The sequence below is a fragment of the Passer montanus genome, unplaced genomic scaffold (assembly GCF_014805655.1).
Source record: "Passer montanus isolate IOZ18808 unplaced genomic scaffold, ASM1480565v1 scaffold48, whole genome shotgun sequence".
Classification (NCBI taxonomy): Eukaryota; Metazoa; Chordata; class Aves; order Passeriformes; family Passeridae; genus Passer; species Passer montanus.
Genome location: NW_024369707.1, coordinates 4,244,353 through 4,253,466, shown reverse-complemented (window position 1 = coordinate 4,253,466; position 9,114 = coordinate 4,244,353).

Below are 9,114 nucleotides of genomic sequence, written 5' to 3'. Positions count from 1 at the left end.
TTTTGGATACATAAAGGAAATTTCAGTGAAAGTTCAGCCAGTATATAATCCTTCAGTACTGCCACAATCCTACTGATTTTCCAAGCACCCAAACTAAAAATACTTGACTCATTTTTTTTTTTCAAATTACCATTGCCCATTCTTTCTCACTGAGAACTATGAAACAGGGACCCAAGTCTCCAGATTCTGCTACTAATTTGTTGTGGGCATAAAAAAAAATTATTTTGAACACATGACAACACTAGAGAGGAACAGGGATCACATTCATAAAATCAACAAATATGTTAAACTTAAAAAAAAAATCAGACATTTAAATTATCAGTAAGGAAGTTAGGAAGTTTCGAGCATGAAAAACAGACCCTTTTTTCCTCATTTAAGATCTTCAGATCTTCAAAGACTATTTTGTAATACTATTTGTGCTATAAATTCTTTTAATGCCGCTCATCACATGTGTTACCTCATCTACATTGTTATACCAGCAGAGACACATCCATACCTTACAATAATCCCTGCACACCTTAGAACTGGATATGTTCAAGTAATTCTTCATGGTTCAAATATATATATATAGAAAACAATCTTAAAACTCCTTCTTAATTCTGCATTAGTTCTTTCTCTTTAATTCATTCAGACATCCAAGAATAGCATGCGGGATAAAGAGATTCAAATGTATGCAAATGTATATATACATATTTACACAAATACAGCTGAGGTTGAATAGATGTGATCCAGCAGAAGGATAGGAAACAAAATATAGTTGCCAGCTTCTCCTACAGTAACAGTTCCCCATGGCAAAGGAAAACCATGAACTAGTGCCATCATCTCCAAACTGTGAGCATTGTTTCTGGTGATATGACCCCAAAAATTCTTTTTTCAGTGCCAGGAAAATCACTGCACTGATATCAGTAACAAGTTTTATGTTATTTAAGGAATTTTTTGTCTTTTAGAAGAAAAATGAATTTTTATTTTTTTTAAGAGGTGTGTTTTTACAGTGTTGCTCATTAAGTTCATTGTTTTGGTTGCCAGGGGGACAAGGTACACCAGTTAAGAGCACAGGAATCACCAAGACTTGATCATGGTTTACATGATGTCCTGCTAGCAGAGAAAAGATGCAGTTCAGAAATTGTCTAATACTTAGGTGAAGACACCACATCAGCCACAGGCTAATTTGCTGGCACTCCTCACAACACCAACAGCTTTTTTTTTTTTTTCTTCTGCATATCATCCTTTTACTGCTGCTTTTCAGATGGGCCATCCAAGGGGATCCCTGTATTACCATTCTTATTATGCTTCTAAAGCCATTCTGAAATCAGTCATTCTGGAGTCAAAATGATTCAGATATAGTCTTTTTTTATTATTATTTCTAAGCTGGTTACCTAAACAGCAGACAAAAGCCATTGCCTCAAAGATCCATTGCTCTTTGGAGTACATCATGCAGTATAGCTCATCCCAGATATTTATGAGAGATCTTCTCACAGGATTGATCCATGACTGTTGAGACTCATGTGCTAATAAGCAAAATAAAGGAAATGCCAAACTACTTGCTGCTTAGTAATTTTTAAATGAAAAGCCATGATTGAAAGGAGGATAAATATTTGCATCCCCTGTTCTCACCATTCCCCTGCTTACCTTCTCCCAAACCTCAGCAAATTTTTCACATGCAGAAACAGCAGTGACGCTAATTCTGTGAGCGTGAACACACTGAGTCAGCAAAACGTGGTACGAAACCTCTCTTTTCTCCATGTTGTTTAGAATCAAACAAAGGAGAAGGAGGCATGTGTCCTTTCCAAAGGACACCTTCTGTTAGCAGTAAACAATGCTCTTAATATTAAACAAAGCTACTGAAAAGCAAAAGAAGTAACTCTTTACATACCTCTCAGCAAAGAGGTAGAAGTATGAGGAAAAAAGATGCCATCCCCCCTTTCCCAGAAAGAGATCCTGCTCTTCCTGACCTTTGCTAGTGAAGCCCACAGGTCTCTGCTGTATGGCAATGAAAGGAGGTCACTGCATGCAACTTTCCAGGACACTGAAGGACTGCTCTGCCCCAAAGGAGTCTGTCCACAGTGCCAGGACTGACTAATGGGACTCAGCTTTGCCTGAAGCACTTGAACACAACCCTTTGGCCATCTCAGCCTGTGCTCACAACCCCTCAGACTCTGGGAGCAATGAGGCAATGGTGCCACTCAGTAGGGCAGCGTCAGCACCCTCTCATTTTCTTGGCTTTACAAAGTGTCATTTCATGTTACAAAGGGGCTTTAGAGTGGGTAGACTGCCTGGGCACATGGTGAACTCTAGAACTTATCCTTGTTGTCAGAAAACATGGGGTCATCAGTTAACACACACAAAATATGGGAAATTTGAGGGAAAAGACACTTCAAGACTGTGTGCTGAAAATGGAAAAATTGTAAATTCATTCCTTAAACTGCTTTTTCCAAGGAAGCCAAAAAACAGCTTTGCTCTTCCCTCAACACGCCTTCTAACGGGCCTGCTCAACGGCAACAAGAGGCTGCTTTTAATCACACGACTCCAGAGCTTTGTTGCCCCATGAGAAACAACACTAAATTACTTTCAAACCTGTGAAAGAAAATTGACGCAGGAGTCACCTGGCCCCACAAGTCCTACCACAAATTCCTGCAAGTGGGAAACTAAATAAAGCATAAGGGAATTAAATTATATTGAAAAGTTCAAATTTTAATTCAAGGTCCCTGCGGAAATGAGGAAGGTACACAACAAGCTCCCTGTCCTGGTCTTCAGGACAGCAAACTTTGCACTTTTCAGGGATCTGAAGAGTACCATGGAAAAAAGATCTGAAGGAAAGAGAGGCCCAAGAAATTTGGTTAATATTGAAGAATCACCTCTTCCAAACTCAGGAGGGAGGTATCCCAACAAAGAGGAAGTCAGGTAAAAATGCCAGGTCTGTGTGGATGAACAAGGAGCTCCTGGACAAACTCAAACACAAACACTCAACTCAAAGTCAAACACTCAAACACAAAAAGGAACCCTAGAGAGGGTGGAAACAAGGACAGATGGCCTGGTAGGAATACAAACAAGTTGTCCAAGCAGCCAGGGACTTTTAAAAAATACTACTCTCAGTAAGTACCTCTTGTGAGCTCCAAAGCACCGGAGAGCCATCATCAAGATTCTGCCAGAAATGCAGTTTAGAATCACATGGAAGATTAATATTTATTATGAATCCTGTTTTGACAAAAACATCTTTCCTAGTTCTCTAATCCTTTTTACAGTCCCCTAGCACACATCCTGACAACCTTTGGGGCACACTAGAGCACAAGCATTTACCACTGTTACCACTTTATAGCTCCCTGTTTAGACTGCAAACACAATTTTGTTGATGCTGCATGAGCTGCATTTTAAAGCTACAGCTTTCTGGCTACTGGCACATACTTAATCACATGTTTGATCAGACAGTTGCATGCGCCCATCTGTGCCACAGAAGATTCTAATCTTTCTTGGATAGGTTACAGTTTTATCTGACAAATATTTTCAGAACACAGCAGCTGAGCTACCATTTATTACCATTTCCCAAGAGGGATTTGACCTCAGGACCTCCTGACATTCTGCAGCAGGTACTATTTCCACACATCTTGCTTCAGTCGTGAACAGTGTTACAGAACTGACTTTTCTAAGAGAAATTTACCTTGTGATGTTTACAAAATCAGAGAAATGCTAAATGCTACTGGAAGACATAACTGACAATTTTAAATCCATGTATTTAAGATGTCAGTTATAGTTATTATAGTACTATATGTTTTCATTTAGTTCAAAGCACAAGCATATGCAATAATTTTCAAGGAATAGAAAAGCATCCAAGGAATCAAAAAAGCAGGTATTAAAGTATACTGCTGCTAGAGTGAGAGAGTGGGAATCAGGAGCACATCAGCCTTGATTTTTAGTGGGGTTTTTATCACTGCAGTATCAATGACCTTGATGACAGAGAAGAGCAGTTCTGGGGCATTACTACAGACACAACAATCCCAGGTTAGACTTTCTGTGGGACACAGGTTACTTACATGGAAAATCCAACATTTAATCTCTCTCCCTCAGTTTCCTCAGCTGTGAAGTTGGCAAAATTTGTATTTAATTTCTTATCTAGCTCCAGAATGTGTTCAGTAATGCTAAAAAAAAGGGAAATGTCATGAGTCTTAGCAAAGAAACACTATTTAATTGCTCTCTCCCTGACAGACAGTTCTACCCAGTTCTGACCCTCACACTTCTGTCTCCTTACTCATTCACTGAAATCCCACCAGATTACATTTTACAATAGTTTATATTTCAACTGGACATTATAAACATTTTATTATTGTCACCCAGTGACAATAATCTCTTGTGCTGGAGTTCTAGTGTCTGTATGACTTTTTCTAAAATAATATAAAACTTCTTTTCAGACATAAACTGTCTACTTCCTGCTCTTTTGAGGCCAGAACTTGTAGTTTCCTAGGCAGAACTCCCACTGGAAGATTTTGCATTTCCTATGCACATCATTTGGCTGATACCAGCTCCCATGTTGGGAATTAGTAGTGCACTGAGTCTGCTGGGCCTAAACTCTTCACTGAGCAATCTAAGGCTCGATTGGGTATGACAGCAGGCTCAGTTCTGCAATTTCCTATACTTCCTAAGTGCATCTGGGCCACAATTATATCATGGACTATCTCTTTTCTAGTTTGAGTTTGTTTGGGGGGGGCGGTCCTTAACACCTACAGTGACAGCCTTAGTAAGTACAGGTTGGTGCAGATAATCAAGTCAGTGAAAATATCAATAAAAATATAACTCAAACATTAGTGCTTTTTTTACTTTTTGCAAAAAAAAAAATCTTCAGCCAGAGATGGGCAGTTAGATCATTATTAACTCATATCAGCTAGTCCAACCACTTATTCATGTAGTACTCGTTCCTTGTTTTTGAGGGAGAAACAACAGAGTATTATTTTTACATTTCATATAAATGTTCCCTGAACAAGGGTGGAAGTTTTCAGTCACTTTTCACTCCTGATAAATTCAAAAGGCACACATCTGACTGACTAGCTCAACAAGACTGTTTTCCAGAGATACAATTAAATGGTGTTGAAAAATCACATCAGTAGGAATTACTAGGTACTTTGGACTTTGGAGTTCTTGAGTTTGATCCAAAGAGTGTCCTTGACTTCCATAACATTTACAGTGGATTCTCATGAACAAGAATTCAGGAACCCAAATTTAAACATGTCTGCTCTTTAAAGTCTTGGGCTATATTCCCTTAATCCATTTCTCTTTGCTTACAGAGCTGGTGTGAAAACCTTATGGCATGTCTACACTATACAATGCAGAAATCCCTGCACCAGCTGGTGGGAGTACCCAGCATAGCACCATGCTGAGCCATTAGCCTGGGTCCTGGGAGCAGTATAGATATATTAGCATGGCATTACGCCCAGGCTAATGAGCTCAGGCTAGCTCTGCATTATACTGCTTTGATCCAGAACGAGCTCCTCTGCAGCTCAGGCAGCCCCTCACTGCACAGAGCTCGCCTGTCTCTGCACTGCTGAATGTTATCTGCTCCACACATCACAGGCCTGCTCCTGCAGACCCACTGCTGTCTGAGTGCCATGGCTGTCTGAATTCTAAACACTCCAGTATGCAAAAATGTCTGTTCCTAAACTGAAACTTATTTATCTATCCACACATTGCAATCTACAAATAAACAGAGCACCTGCATCTCACCACATTTCCTATTCAACACTGACTACATCACGTGCTTATATTGTGACTGAAACATGGAGTTTTAAATGAATCCCACTAATCATCTGTTAGCTTTTTTGCCTTTAGTTTTGTATGGAGAGGGAAGAATTCTGCATTTTAGTTTCATCATCCAGCTCTAAACATTGCTTCTTAAAGCAAAACTTACATTTTCTCTCTCTGTTGGCAGAAGCCCATCTCTTGAATAGAAGAGAGAAGATCATTGAAATAGAAAAAAACATCATTGGTAAGACAGGTTGACTGACAGACATTGCAATTAACTGAAAGATTTCAACTGCAAAGCATTTCTGTGTCATGGGCAACAGTAATGATTAGAGGGACGTGCACATATATGTATGTAACTGCATTTGTTACTTAGCAGTTATGCCATGCCATCACTCTTAAGAGATTTCTTTCTTCCTGCTTACCTATTCCAAATGACCAAACATATGTCTTTGATCTGCCTGAAAGGATAAGTATCTTACCAAGGGTATGAGCACATGAATAGCTAAGTAAAGCTCCTGACACAGCAGAATGCATTTGCACACACCTACGACAAAGGCTAAATGCTGAAATGGAACAATCAGAATTTTAAAAAACACTGGAAGGAGCAAACTTGTAATTACCAACACGAACAACATCCTTTCCTCATCAATCCTCAGGCACGCTTATATTAAGCCATAAAGGGTCAGACAAATCTGGAGGGATAGCCTTTCAGGGTTTTTTTGTTTAATGCTTTGGAGCTAAATCATGCTTTCCTTTCCCAGAGGTGCACAAGACAAAGAGGAGGCCAGATGGAGCCCTCTTCCCCTCCCCACCACACCTGGGCAGGGGCCAGCCTTAGCACAGTGCCCAGGGGAGTGCCTGCAGCTCTGGCAGCAGCTTCCAGCCGCGCCAGGGCTCGTGTTCGCTGTCCCTCGCCCACGGCCAGGGATGGCAGCGGGGGCAAATGGCACAAATGGCACAAATGGCACAAATGGCACAGCCCTGCGGCAGGGCACCTCCACCACACGGCAGCGCTCAGCACACCCAAGGGCTGCAGTCCATCCCTCGGAAGGGCTGTAAATGGCACAAATGGCACAGCCCTGCGGCAGGGCACCTCCACCACACGGCAGCGCTCAGCACACCCAAGGGCTGCAGTCCATCCCCTCCAAAGGGCTGCCATCCCTGCACGCTGCAGGAAGCCCTTAGCACATCCAAGGGCCGCAGTCCATCCCTCGGAAGGGCTGCCATCCCTGCACGCTGCAGGCAGCCCTTAGCACACCCAAGGGCCGCAGTCCATCCCTCGGAAGGGCTGCCATCCCTGCATGCTGCAGTTATCCGCTAGCCGCGCAGTCCATCCCTCGGAAGGGCTGCCATCCCTGCTTGCTGCAGGCAGCCGCTAGCCAGCTGCATCTCCAGAGCCAGTCCTGCCGCCAGGCACAGACAGCCATGGCAGAGCCAGACGGGTGTGCCAAGGGAGGACAATAACCTGGGCTCCCGAAGCGGCACCGGCTGCTGCCTGCTGTGCCACCCAGGGATGGGCTGCAGGTTCCCAGCAGGACACTTCAGAGGGACAGCCAGCAGCTGGAAGCACTTCAGAGCCATACCCTGTGAGACAGGGACGGCACTTGCAAGGGAAACACACGAGACGAGCTTCCAGGGCTGCAGAACGGCTCCCTGGAGCCCTCATAAACAAACCAATTTAGGTTTATTCTGCTCCACGGCGCAGCTGCAGAAGCGGCAGCTCACTGCAGGGCTGACAGCAGCAAAAGGGGACAACCTCCTCTCAGCAGAGCTTGGCTGCAGTGACAAAGGTGCCCTGCAAAGCTCCCTGGCTCCTAGAGCCAGCCCTGCGCTCGTAATCGTGATGGAGCACACGTGAGGGCTCATATATGGAAGCGAACAACATGGGTAATGGTGAAACCATGTTAATGAGGAGAGCACCCTGCAGCACAGCAACAAGGCCTGCCCCTGGCAGGGGCACACAGAACATGGCAGTGCCCAGAGTGGGCAGGAAGAGCAGCCATGGCCCTGCAGGGTGGCACACCTGCTCCCCAGGCAGAGCCAGCACCTGCTGCAGCCAGCCCTGCTGACTCCTGAGGCCCTTCAGGACCACCAGATGCACTCTGGTCAAAGTACAAATGTGATCAGCTCTCGGGGAGAAAGATTTCTTACACCAATCAACTCCACCTGACTTAGACAGAAACCAAAATATGGAGAAAAATAAAGGAAGAGGTAGAAAGGGCTACAGTATTTTAAGTGATTGATTGTATTTTCTCATTTTGTTTTGTTTTCATGGCGCATAACAGAGATACTACTTTAAGCCTAGAAGAGAATCTGAGTCAGTGCTGACAGTACAAGAATAAAGACACCCTGTACCTCTGCCCTCATTTTAACACTGATTTCATTAACCACATTATTCTCAGCACAGTAAAGTGGCTGAGGCCAACTTACTTGGTGCAACTGTTCTCTCTTGCAGAACAGGCTACAGCTACTCTCCTTTCTCTTTCTCATGGGAATACTTCAGGAACACTATATTTTGCATCCAAAGCAGAGCAGGGCTAGCATACACTTTTCCTTGGGAGAAAGAGTCCTGTAACAGTCACTGCAGTGTGTACCAGCAGGAACCAGGACCTCACACCACAGCTATAAAATGCCCACCAGTTCCTCCTGCACTGCAGCATTGACAGAGCCTGGAGAGCAGCCACCCCAGGGTTTTCAGAAAAACCCTGTTCCACTGTTCATTCCTCTAGAGAGGATGGGGATGTTCCATAGGAACTTTCAAAGACAACTAAACCTAAAGCATAAAACATGTCACAGCAGAACCTGTGAGGGAGCAATCGATCTCCAGCTTGACACAAGTTGGAAAGTTTCCATCTGTATGGCAAATTGCTCAGTCCTCTTCAGTTGTAGTCACATATTTTCTTCATACTGCCACAGCAGGAATTTCACCTATATGGAGCTCATTATAGGTTTTGCATCGGCATACTTAATCCCCCTCTTTCCTTTCTACTCCTAAAAACCTTCCCACCTTTAACAAAAGTTTAGCATCTGCATAGCCTTTATATTCTGTGCAGACACTGAGGACAGGAGCCCAGCACACTGCACTGCACCTCTCAGGTGTGCCACCCACACAACAACCACACTGCCCCCATTCCTACACCACTCCAAGGCTGCAGCCCTGCTGAAGGTGAGCAAACCCACTGCTGTCAGCAATAGCTTCTCATGCTCTGCACCTTTATCAGGGTCTGTGCTTACTGAAAGGAGTCTGACAGACTCAGCCAACCCATCAGCATTTTTGAAGGCTGCCCCCAGCCAGTGGCTAAACCAGGCCCCAAGAACAGAACTGCTGATGTGCAATTGCAGAGGAGGAAACAATCTCAGAAACAGTGTGTTATGGGACAGACC